Source organism: Saccopteryx leptura, chromosome 3, assembly GCF_036850995.1.
Source record: "Saccopteryx leptura isolate mSacLep1 chromosome 3, mSacLep1_pri_phased_curated, whole genome shotgun sequence".
Classification (NCBI taxonomy): Eukaryota; Metazoa; Chordata; class Mammalia; order Chiroptera; family Emballonuridae; genus Saccopteryx; species Saccopteryx leptura.
This window is the reverse complement of record NC_089505.1, coordinates 329,659,969-329,673,808: the sequence shown is the minus strand read 5'-3', so window position 1 is coordinate 329,673,808 and position 13,840 is coordinate 329,659,969.

Below are 13,840 nucleotides of genomic sequence, written 5' to 3'. Positions count from 1 at the left end.
AAAGCTCAAATAAACAACCCAACCCTGAAGCTAAAAGAACTAGAAAAAGAACAACAAATAATGCCCTTAGGAAGTAGAAGGAAGGACATAATAAATATCAGAGTGGAAATAAATGACATAGAGGCTAAAAAGAAATTCAAAAGATCAATGAGACCAAGAGCTGGTTCTTTGAAAAGGTAAACAAGATTGATTAACCTTTAATTAGACTCATTAAGAAAAAAGAGAGAAGACCTAAATAAATAAAATTAAAAATGAAAGAGGAGAAGTAACAAACAACATTCCAGAAACACAAGGGATTATAAGAAAACACTATGAAAATCTATATGCCAAAACATTGGACAACCTAAGTGATAAACTCCTAAAAACATATAATCTTCCAAAACTCAATTTGGAAGAATCACAAAACCTAAGCAGACTGATTACAACAAATGGAATTGAAATAGTTATTAAAAACTCCCAGCAAACAAAAGTCTTGGACTGGATGGCTTCACAGGCAAATTTTACCAAACATTCAAAGAAGAACTAACACCTAAACTTCTCAAACTAGTTCAAAAAATTCAAGAGGAGGGAAGACTTCCAAGCTCATTTTACGAGACAAGCATTATTTTAATTCCAAAACCAGGTAGACACTACAAGGAAAAAAAAAACTATAGGCTAATATCCCTGATAAACAGAGATGCTAAAATTCTCAATAAGATATTAGGAAACTGGCAATACATTAAAAAGATTATATATCATGATCTAGTGGGATTTATTCTGGGGAGGCAATGCTGCTACAATATTTGCAAATCAATCATTTTGATTCATCACATAAACAAAATGAAGAATAAAAATCACATTATCATATCAATAGATGCAGAAAAAACATTTGATAAAATCCAGCACCATTTATGATCAAAAATTTCAGCAAAGCGGGAATACAAGGAACATACCTCAACATAATAAAGGCCATCTATGACAAACCAACAGCTAACATCATACTCAATGGGAAAAATTTTAAAGCAATTCTTTTAAGATCTGGAACAAGACAGGTGCCCCCTTTCACCACTCTTATTCAATATAGTTCTGGAAGTCCTCGCCACAGCAATCAGACAAAAAGAAGAAATAAAAGGCATTCAAATTGGGAAAAAAGAAGTAAAGCTATCATTATTTGCTGATAATATGATACTGTACATAGAAAACCCTAATGTCTCAGCCAAAAACTACTAGACCTTATAAATGAATTTGGCAAGATGAGAGCATATAAAATTCATACTCAGAAATCAGTGGCTTTTTATACACCAACAACAGACTGTCAGAAAGAGAATTAAGGAAACAACCCCCTTCACTATTGCAACAAAATAATAAAATACAAAGAAATAAATTTGAGCAAGGAGATAAAAGACTTGTACTCGGAAAATTATAAGACATTGAAAAAAGAATTGAGGAAGGTACAAACAAGTGGAAGCATAGACTGTGTTCAGGGATAAGAAGAATTATCATAATTAAAATGTCCATACTACCCAAAGCAATTGATAGATTCAATGCAATTCCCATTAAAATGCCAATGGCATACTTCACAGATCTAGAACAAATATTCTAAAATTTATATGGAATGACAACAACAACAAAAAAACCCAGTTAGCCTCAGCAATCTTGAAAAAGAAGAACAAAGTGGAAGATATCACACTTTCTGATATCAAGTTATATTACAAGACCATTGTCATCTAAACAGCCTGGTACTGGCATAACAACAGGCATATAGATCAATGTAACAGAACAGAGAACCCAGATATAAACCTGCACCTTGACGGTCAATTGATATTTGACAAAGGAGGCATGAGTATACAATAGAGTAAAGACAGTCTCTTTGGGAAAATTGAACAGGTACATGAAAAAAATAAAATAAAACTAGATTACCAACCTACACCAGTCACAAAAACAAACTTAATTTAGATAAAAGACTTAAATGTAAGTCGTGAAACCATAAAAATCTTGGAAGAAAACATAGGCAGTAAACTCTCTGATATCTCTCACAGCAATATATTTACTGATACATGGCTGTGGGCAAGTGAAATAAAGGACAATATAAACAAATGAGACCACTTCAAACTAAAAATGCTTTTGCATAGCAAAGTACACCATTAACAAAATAAAAAGACAACCCACTCAATGGGAGAACATATTCACTGATACATCTGATAAGGGGTTAATAACAAAAATTTATAAAGACCTTCTAAAACTCAACACTGTAAAGCCAGAAGCCACGGCCACTATCAAAGCAGCCCGGCCCATGCAGGTTCGCATTGGATTCGGACAGTCGGTAAAGAAACAACGGAGCCAAAAGCTGATGGGCCATAGTCTTTAATCCTAGCTTGCACTTGGTGGGCAAGTAAAAACACACACTGGGCTCCAAAACCCACTCACATTCAGTGCTCACAAAGCTACTGACTTATCCGAGTTTCCTAGAATCAAAGGTTTCTAGCTCACCAGACTTTATTCACCTGTTTCCCATCTCCTTCCTTCTCCAGCGTCAAACTGCACAAACTGGCCTCTCAATCAACACTCCACCATCTTGGCTGCTTCCCCTGGCCTCCTCCATGTGCTCTCCTGTCTGCTCTCTCTTCTAATGATAATCTCAGGAATCAAGAGTAAGCTCCTGTTCTGCCCCTATTTTATAGTGTAGAAATCCAAACCTTTAATCCAATATACAAAATAGGGAAGTCTCTAATACAAAATCACTTCTCTGAGGCATGATTGGATTGTACCGCCCCACATCAAAAAAGGTGGGAAAGGCTTAATCCCAAAACCAAGCCCCAGGCTACAGGGATTCGGCCTGCCCACAGCCAGTCCCCAACACACATTAATATCACCTGTGTAATGGCCTCCACGTGGGCAGCGTCATCTTTAACAAAGTGAGCATAATACATTTTATCCGCCCAACAAATACCAAGAAGGTAAACAATTCAATTTAAAAATGGGTAAAGAAACTGAATAGACACTTCTCCACAGAGGACATACAGATGGCTAAAAGCCATATGAAAAAATGTCCAATGTCACTAATCATCAGAAAAATGCAAATTAAAACCACAATGAGATACTACTTAACACCTGTCAAAATGGTGCTCATTAACAAATCAATACACTCACAACAAGTGCTGGCAAGGGTGTGGAAAAAAAGAAACCCTCTTGCATTGGTGGTGGGAATGCAGACTTGTGCAGCCACTCTGGAAAACAGTATGGCATTTACTCAAAAAATTAAAAGTGGAAGTGTCTTATAACCCAGCTATCCCACTTTTAGGAATATATCTTAAAAATCACAAAACACTAATTCAAAAAAAGATATGCACCCCCTTGTTTATTGCAGCATTGTTTACAATAGCCAAGATCTGGAAACAGCCCAAGTGTTTGACAGTGGACAAGTGGATTAAAAAGCTGTGGTGCATATACACAATGGAATACTATGTGGCCTTGAAAAAGAAGAAAATCTTACCTTTTATGATGGTATGGATGGATCTGGAGATTATTATGCTGAGTGAAATAAGCCAGGAAGAGAAAGACAATATCATATAATCTCACTTATACGTGGAATCTAATGAACACAGTAAACTGAGGAACAAAATACGAACAGAAGTTGAGTTACAAGAAACAGAAGGATGAGGGGACAGGATCAAAGAAGGTGAAGGAATTAGCCAAATTATATATTCATAGCACATAGGTAGAGAAAACAGAGCAAGTCCCAGAGGTAAATGGGGGATGGAGGCAGAGGGAGGGAGGGAGGTAAAGGGGGTGAAATGGGAACAGAAAGATACTTAGGGAGATGGGAGGCATGATGAAAGGGGTTGAGGGTGTTATATTGAATGGGAAACTTAAAATCATGTTAATAGAATAAATGAAAAAATAAAAAATAATAAAATAAAACAGTGTTAAAAATTAAAAATTAAAAAAAATATTAGTTACCTGGAAAGATAAAATATCTTACAACTCAACTTTGAAAAGTCATTTAAATTATTTTTAAGTGCACTGTTCAGTGACAATAAGTAAATTAACATTGTTATACAACCATCACCACCATCCATTTCCAGAACTTTTTCACCTTCTTAAATGAAATTCTACCCATGAAACAATAGCTCCCTATCCTCTTCTTCCTCCATCCCCTGTAACCACTATTCTAACTGTGTGAATTTGACTAGTTTAAGCACCTCACGTAAATGGAATCATATAATATTTGCCCATAATATCAATATTTTAAAACTGATTTTAAAATAGTAACCAAGAGAGAAAGAGTAGGCCCTGGCCGGTTGGCTCAGCGGTAGAGCGTCGGCCTAGTGTGTGGAGGACCCGGGTTCGATTCCCAGCCAGGGCACACAAGAGAAGCGCCCATTTGCTTCTCCACCCCTCTGCCGTGCTTTCCTCTCTGTCTCTCTCTTCCCCTCCCGCAGCCAAGGCTCCATTGGAGCAAAGATGGCCCGAGCGCTGGGGATGGCTCTGTGGCCTCTGCCTCAGGCGCTAGAGTGGCTCTGGTCACAACATGGCGACGCCCAGGATGGGCAGAGCATCGCCCCCTGGTGGGCAGAGCATCGCCCCTGGTGGGCGTGCGGGGTGGATCCCGGTCGGGTGCATGCGGTAGTCTGTCTGACTGTCTCTCCCTGTTTCCAGCCTCAGAAAAATGAAAACAAACAAACAAAAAAAAAAAAAAAAAAAAAAAGAGAAAGAGTAGCAATCAAACTTAGAAGTTTCCTCAAGAAGAGACTATTTCAAAGCTAATTCTACTTTTTATTTTGTCTACACTTATCTGTACATTTTTACATATATATGAAGATATCTACACAATGTATACACAATGTACATATGTTCCCCAACAACCACTTACACTGGCATTGCACCCACATTTTTCCTCACCTAAGCCTATCTCATTCTGGCTGAGTCCTAAGAATTGTGGTGAGATGTCAAATGGCCAGCTGTCTTTAGTGGATACGTGTTAAAATCACCTGGGGGAGTTTTTAAAAAAATACTCATGCTAAGACCCCATGCTGAATCAACATCTCTAGCTTCAGAATGTTAAGAAATCTCTGCAAGTGATTTTAATGTGCAACACAGCTAAGAACTCTTGTTGCAGACAATACTGGAGAACCAGGTTAGTACCAGGCTGCTGTAGAATGATTCATTTTAGGACCCAAATCAATATCCTTCCGAACAACATTGGCTCCCCAATCCTCTCAACTTTCTGGGCATCTTTCACCCTAACCAGTCCTTCCCGGACCCGTGCCCAGATGCAAACACAAATCATGGCCCAGAGCTCAGGGAACATACCAGGGCCCACGGTCAGGAGCCACGCCACTGCCCACAGAGGTCCTTTAACTAAGAGGCGCCTGTTGGGTCCAGACCCAGTTCACTCTGCCACCACGTCAGAACCTGTGAATTCTAAACATGAAGCTGAGAAGAAAGAAGCTGGTTTCTCCCGCAGGAGAGCAGCCCCCTTTGTGAGCCAGAGCTGAGCAAGGAGCAACAATGCTTCACTTTCATCATATAATAGATGCGTCTCTCAAAATTACTTTAAAAATACATGTTTCTGTAAAGCACAACATTTGACATATGCTTGTGATTGGAGAGCTGGCTATTTCAAGGAATATTATTGATAATTTAAAAAACAAAGAATAGTTTTTATAATACATACCATTACTTCCCATTTTATTGTTTTTTCTTTCTTATATACTAGCGTGATACTGGCTCCATTTGACATTTCAAAATGATTTCCTTAGCGTTATGTGTGTGCTATGTGTTAGTCATTTGTAAGCCGTCTGGGCCCTATGACAAGAAGAATGGTCTCCTGAGATGGTAGATAATTCTCAAGGCTAAGGGAATCAAGGTCTAATTATATCGATGGCTCAAGCACAAGTCATACTTGAGGCCTCTATGATTTATTTGTCTCTAACAGTCATTGTTTTCTTTGGACAGAAGCTAAAGCCTAGGCTTTTTTCATGTGATCCTTTTCTCTGGAAGAGCCAGCTGAGTGGGCAATGAGACAGGGAGGGTAAATGAAGAAGGGGCAAGCAGTTGAAACAAGTGCTTTTGTGATTGAGAAAGAGCATTTTCATTTTTTCCTTTGCAACAATTGGGCTGATGTGTAAGTCCAGGATTCGAAAGCCTGCATTTGAAAGAAGAGGCAGGTAGGCACATGGGAAGTGGAAATAAAAATGGCATTATGTTTACCCAACCTTTTTCCTTACTCTCTTGATTTAAGCATAGGACTAGGTAGAAACCATATATTTTTGGTAACAGAAGATAAAACTGGACCCCTTTGGTTCCTAGCCAAGAAAGATCCCAAAGGCAGAATATTTTGTGGCTGTGCTCAGGCACAACCAAAGTCAAGCACAGCCTTGGTTGGCAGTGGGCACAGAGAACCAGGGAAAGTCCTCTAAGTGGTCAGGCTCACTGCAGGGCAGGAGAGGAAAGATCCTGCCTGAGGTTTTTTCTGCAATAGGATGTCAGACAGTCTTCCTGTGGCCTGTTACAGGGAAGGGATTTCCATGAATAAGCAAGTGTAGCCTGGTGCATGGCTCCCTGGAATTCTGGCACAGTTTGTGCCAAATGTGGGCACTGGGATAAGCTTCCCATGGGTTGAAATTCTTCCTGGACTGTTCCACTTCTCAGCTCAGCAGCTTCTCCTCTGGCAGCACCATGCTTGTCCAGTCAGAGAATGGGAAAGAAAGTGTTGCCTTGGTCCATGGAAGTACTAACGTGTTTTCTAGGATCTCCTCAAGCAGCAGAGGCCAAACAGAATTAGACAAGGAAGAGCTTTATGGAGGAAAGTCCTGTGAGGGCTGCTGGTGAGCCCTGGACCACGATGGAGGTTTGATAGCTGCTAAAAGAGGAAAAGAAGAAAGGAAGGTTGATAGGAAGAGTCTCAGGCACCGCACAGCTCTGAGAAAGTCCGGGCCAGGCAGGTGCTAGTCTCCAAAGCAAAGACTGTCTGTTGGAGGAGCTCATGTTGGGCAGAAACCACTTGGGTTTAGAACTCAAACAACTCTCTATCACCAGCCGGGGCTATGACCTAGTAGGGGAGGGAAATCTGCTAGCTCCATTAGGAAGGGTCTTGTGAAGCCAGTCTAGTCTGTGCCCCCATGGCTGTGATAGTTTACTCTTTTGCTCTTTGGTGTACTTGTTAGATATTTATTGTACCCCACTATGGCAAGATATTAAATTGGTCACTGGGAACACAGATAACTGTACTACTGCTTCTACAGTGTTTACAATGTGTCAGACACTGTTCTAAATGTCTTACAATATATTGCTATTGAATCCTTGCAACAACTGTATAAGAGATTCAATTATTATTATGTCTATTATATGGATCAGAAACTGCAATAGAGAAAGGCTGAGTGTGTGACTTGCTCAAAGTCACATACAGAATAAGTGACCCCAGTAATATTGTAAAACCCATGCCCAAATCTACAGATTTTACCTAAGATGCCATCTGTTGTAAGACACATCATTGTTTTATGTGACACTAAGAAAAAAAAGAACTTTTGATTATCTTCGTCATGTCATTATTGGTAAGATGCATCCTCAGTGTCAGAGTTGTTAAAATAGTCTCATGGACTTCACAATTGCATAAGGGAGGCAGGCCTGACCGTCGTCCACAATGTGGTGAGTATCAAATATCAGCACTACTGTAGTAATCAGCACTGCCACCTGAAGTTTGTGCAAACCCCTCACAGAGCGGGTGGCAGCCAGCTCCACCTTAGGGCTTCTCCAAATAGAGAAGGGTAGGGTGGAATTGGGAATGTTTGAGTATTTTAAGGGCCATGGTTGGTAATGCTAATGCTAATATACCAATAGCTAATCATCTATTAAGCACTCACCATGTGCCAGGCACTGTGTTATGCTTTTAATGCATCATCCCTTTTACTAATCACAGAAACTCTATGAGAAAGCAGTCTTTTTATGCCCATTTTACAGGAGAGGATCCCAAAGCTCAGGAAGTGAACCAGTTTACCCTGTAGTGCAGTTAGTGAATGATGAGCCAATGTAAGACTCTCTGCAGCTTGGCAAAGAACTTCTGCGCCTCTCTTTATCCAGAAACATGGAGGGTTGGAAGTGGATACAGCATTCTTGGCCTGGGTGGTGGCATTCTTGTGATGGGCTGTGACTGTGCCAAGGTTTGTCACACTGAAGGCAATCTGGATGACAAGGAGCAGAAAAGGAAGAACAGAGCAAGTGTGCATATGAACAAACTGGTTGTAGGCCACTCATGAAGCACTTTCTGGAGGTGCATGTGAGTAAATGAGGAACACCTTGCCTGAGTCCTACCATTACACACATGGGAACTACCAGGTTAGTTGACATTGATTTATAGGTATTTATGTTCACATTTCTATTTTTTGAGATATAAAGTTGGCCTCTTAAACAAGGATACATAAATTACAGTAGTTTAAATGAAAAGTTAACTTCTCTCTCAGGTAAATGTCTAGATCATCTAGTGATGATCCAGGACTGATACTGTTACCAGACAGGGTACCTGGCACTCCAGGTCTGCCTGGGGCCAGCCAGTAATGTGTGGGTTCTTGATTTGTGCAGGAAAAAATTCACAACATCAGCCTAAGCAGGGATGTTTTGGCTCTATAAAAAACCTTATGGGAAAGAAATGAGTGGAGAAGAAGGGATCTTGGAGATAGGTTCAGGGCGTCAGCCTGGGTGGGGCTGCCACTGCCTACTGCTCTTCTGGTTGTAAGTCTCCTGAGGACCCTTGGAGTTTAAGAGATGCACGCCTGACGTGGGGGAAGCGGAAAGAAGAGGGGGAAAGGGGAGGGAAAGTACAGGTGTGCTCTACCCAGGAAAGAGAGGGTTTTTAAAGTCTGGGAATTTAGGGGAGGCTTTCAATATAATATTCATCAGTTTTTCCAGGTGTGCCCTGCCTGGATCATCAGCCACTGCAGGCACCTGGGCCTGGAACCAAAACACAATCAAGGCTTAGATGTTATCTGTAAGGAGGTGACATTCTGCATCTTGCTGTAAATTGCTCCACTAGATTATTCAGCTGTCTCAGTTTTCCCATTCTACTTGCCTAGGAAGTTTCCTAGCTTCTTACTATCCTGCCTCAATGTGACAGCCTCATAATCATCAGAGCCCTGGATCCTCCTAAGTTGCTGCTCCGTCATCCTTAATATGTGGCTTCCACTGCAAGGTCCTAGGTAGTGCCTCCAGCCCCTGCCATCACATCTCCATTTTAAGCAGCAAGAAAGAAATGAAGGAGGCAGTGTAGGGACCTCACCTCTTTTAAAAAGCACAACAAAGAAGTAGAACGGATTACTTCTTACTTCCCATTGGTGAATCATTGTATCACAGCCGCCCCTGGCCAGACGGTTGACTGCGAAATACAGTAATTTACACAGCTACTTAAAAATTACATCACTTTGGAAGAAAAAGAGAGTGAATATTGAATTTCAACTAGACGTCTCTTCTACAACTGTCTCCACTAGACTGGAAGCTCACTGAATACCAGGGATTTGACAACCCTGATTACACCAAGCACTACATAATATATATGCATAGTTGATGGCTCATAAACCAAAACTGCCATGAAATCTTGCTCTTGTCACTCTGGTCACTATGGGCTAGTTGTAGTGCACAGACCTACAATGGAAGCAGACCCTCACAGAATCATTGTCTTTACCCCTTTCTAGCTGTGTGTTTGAGCAAGTCACCCTAAACCTGAGTCTTTTCATCATCAAGAATAATAATAATACTTGCTGTTATATGGTTGTGAGAATTAAAGGTAAGCTTAGTGTCTGGCACTCAGTCAGTACCCAACACCAGAAAAGAGCCCCACACAGAATCCCCCAATGCTCACAGCTTCAGGCAAATGCAACAGAATAGTTCTGGGTGGGTGGGTGCTTGCTTTAAGAAACCCAACTTATAGTCATATTTATGAACAACCAAAGAGAAACTTCAGCAACTAACATTAGGAGACCAACAGTTTAAATTTCTGCCTTGATTTATGACAATTTTTCTCAGTTCAGCTCCTTTGCCATGTGCCAAGATTGATATTGGGAATGTCTTCTCTCGTGGCCTCAAGGTACTACTATACTAGTAGAGAGCAAAGAGCTTTTCAATTAAAGGTCAATGCGCTGTGAAATTCTAATCTAAGATTTTGCAGTGTGCTCTAAAGAGCTTCTCCTATTTCCAGACAATAAAGATTCTGGGCTCTGGGGATGATACTTGGCTGGGAAATTTCCGGCAGTTCGTTCTTCTCCTCTAGAATGGGATACCCCCCCTCTAAATCACTCAGTCATGGCATCAGCCCTGTAAACCACCCTATCTCAATTTTTTTAGCCAAACATCTTTTAAAAGTATGTGGCCTCAAGCATGTCACCTGCAAGAACAAGAGTCATATTGACAAACACAATGACAAGAGAAGAGCATCTAATTTAGAATCAGACAGACTTGGGATCAAGCCCCAACTTACCACTTGTCTGGGAGTCTTTGGGCAAGTCCTATAATTTTGCAGAGCCTGTTTCCCCATCTATAAAGTGGAGGCAAAAGCATGTCTCAGTGGGATTCTTGAAAGAATCAGAATGAGCCCTGGCTGAATAGCTTGATTGGTTAGAGCATCGTCCTGAAGTACAGAGGTTGTCGGGTCCATCCCCAGTCAGAGCACATACAGGGACAGATGATGTTCCTGTCTTTCTCTCCCCCCCCTTCCCCAACCTCCTCTCTCACTAAAATCAATAAAAGAAAAAAATTTTCTAAATTAAAAAAATCAGAATGACTAAAATCACATATCACAAAAGCACCTTGTACCTGGGAGAAAATGTGTAAAAATGTTATTTTTAATATTATGAAAATGCCTTTACTGCTTCTAAAGTGTCCTCCGGGAGCCTCTTCCATGCACACATTTTACTCCCTACCCCAGGCATGGCCAGCATATGGCTCACGGCCTGGATCCGGCCCACGTAATGAGTTTATGTGGCTATGATTAAATTTTTAATATTCTCTGCTACTTTTAAAATCTCAGCCACTCAGAAGCGGAAACATTTTTGATTTTTAGAAATCGAGATACTTAAGAAGATAGTGATACACGGAAAAGAATTCCGCGTGTAACTAATCTATGGTTAACTTCCAATAATTGGTTGAATGGATTCGCGATACTTTTTAAAAAAAATTCTATTATAAAGATTTACAACTTTTGTATTCATCTGTACTCGATATGAACTGTTTGACGTTTAGCGGCGATGTGAAACCCATGTTCTTTTAGGCGAAATTTGCCAGTGTGCACCCAAGGTCAAACAATTCATTATTTTTGTGGTCAAGTGTGCTGAATCAAGTGGCATTGTAGCATAGACAATAGCTGCAGTTGATAACTGAAAACGTGTCCAGGCTGGTTGTAAAACGAAATAATTGTTTTGTTTGCAATATAACCCCTTCAAGTTCATTCTATTAATTAAATATTGTTTTGATTGATTGTGATAGTTTGGATATTTATACGGTATGTAATATTTTTATTAAAATATATTTTTATTAAAATAATATTGTATATTAAATTTTTTACTCACATTTATTCATAAACAAATTACATAATAAAATTTTGTTTACTTAAAAGAATTGTTTTTGTATATAACATTTTTTAATTTTAATATTTCATCCAGCCGTGAAAAAGTTTTTTTTCTGATCTGGCCCCGGGGGCAAAAACTGTTGGCCATGCCTGCTCTATCCAAAGGTGGTGCTCTGGCTGCTTAAGAGGCCCTGCCTCTAATCCGTCTCCCTATCTGATAAGGAACATTTGAAGAGACTTACACTAGCTCCCTTCTGACATCGCAGCCCCTAGGAGGGTCATTGTTTCCATGACTCTTTTTCCAGTCATAAACAGTCCATTCTAAGATTAGTTAGCAACCCAGAGTCAGCAAGAGAAAGAAAATAGTAAGAATTAGAGCAGAACTAAATGAAATAGAGAACAACAACAAAAAAACTATAAAGAAAATTAATACAACAAAGAGCTAGTTCTTTGAAAAGATTAATAAAAGTGATAAACCACTGGATACATCCACTAAGGAAAAAAAAAGGAAAGACTCATAAACAAAATCTGAAATGAAAGAGGAGAAATTACTATAGACATCATAGATATAAAAAAATTATAGTAGAATACTATAAAAGATTATATGTCACCAAATTCAACAACCTAGAGGAATTGGATAAATTCCTAGATCTATACAATCTTTCTAGACTGAGTCATGAAGAAATAGAAAAACCTAACAGACCCATAAGCAGGGAGGAAATAGGAACAACTATAAAAAACTTCCCAAAAAACAAAAATCCAGGACCAGATGGCTGCACTAGTGAATTCCACCAAATGTTCAAAAAAGATGTGATACCTATCCTCAAAGTCTTCCAACAATAGAAGAAGCAGTACTGGGTCATATGGTAATTCTATTCTTAATTTTTTGAGGAACCATTATATTTTATTCCATAATGGCTGAACTAATTTGCATTCCCACCTGCAGTGAATGAGGGTTCCTTTTTCTCCACAGCCTCTCCAACACTTGTTATTACCTGTCTTGTTGATAATAGCCAATCTGACAGGTGTGAGGTGGTATCTCATTGTAGTTTGACTTGCATTTCTCAACTAGCTAGTGAACATGAGCACCTTTTGATATAGCTGTTGGCCATTTGTATGTCCTCTTGAGAGAACAGTTTGTTCAGGTCCACTCCCCATTTTTTAATTGGACTATTTGCTTGTTTGCTGCTGAGCTTTGTGAGTTCTTTATATATTTTGGATATTAACCACTCATCAAAGTTGTTGTTTGTGAATATCATCTCCCATTTTGTTGTCTGTCTTCTTGTTTTGTTGTTGGTTTCTTTTGCTGTGCAGAAACTTATTAGTTTGATATAGTCCCATTCATTTATTTTTGTCTTTATTTTCTTTGCCTTTGGAGTCAATTCATAAAATGTTGTCTATGGAAAAGTTTCATAAATTTAGTATCTATGTTTTTTTCTGTGTAATTTATTATTTCAGATTTTCTATTTAGGTCTTTGATCCATTTTGAATTAATTTTTTAAGATTTTATTTATTCATTATAGAGAGGAGAGAGAGAGAGAGAGAGAGAGAGAGAGAGAGAGAGAGAAGGGGGAGGAGCAGGAAGCATCAACTCCCATATGTGCCTTGACCAGGCAAACCCAGGGTTTTGAACCGGCAACCTCAGTGTTTCCAGGTTGACCCTTTATCCACTGCACCCCCACAGGTCAGGCTTGAATTAATTTTTGTGCAGAGGTACAAGCATAGTTAAGATTTATTCATGTGGCTTTTCAATTTTTTCAGCGCCATTTACTGAAGAGGCTTTCTTTTCTCCATTGTGTGTTTTTGGCTTCTTTATCAAAGATTATTTGTTCATATTTAAGGGGTTTTATTTCTGGGCTCTCAATTCTGTTCCACTGATCTGTATATCTGCTTTCTGCCAATAATATGCTGTTTTGATTATTGTGGCTCTATAGTATAATTTGAAGTCAGTAATGTGATACTTCTAGCTTCATTCTTTTTCCTCAGAATTAATTGCTTTGCCTTCCAGGTTTTTTTATGGTATCATATAAACCTGATGATAAGTTTTTCTATTTCTTTAAAAAAATCACATTGGATTTTAATGGGGATTACATTAAATTTGTATATTGCTTTGGGTAATAAGGCCATTTGAACTATGTTTATTCTTTTGATCCATGAACAAGAAATATTTTTCCATTTCTTTTTCAATTTCACTTAACAATGCTTTGTAGTTTTTGGTGTATAGGTTTTCCACATTCTTTTTTAAGTTTATTCTAGCCCTGGGTAGTTGGCTCTGTGGTAGAGCATCAGCCCAGTGTGTGGTTGTCT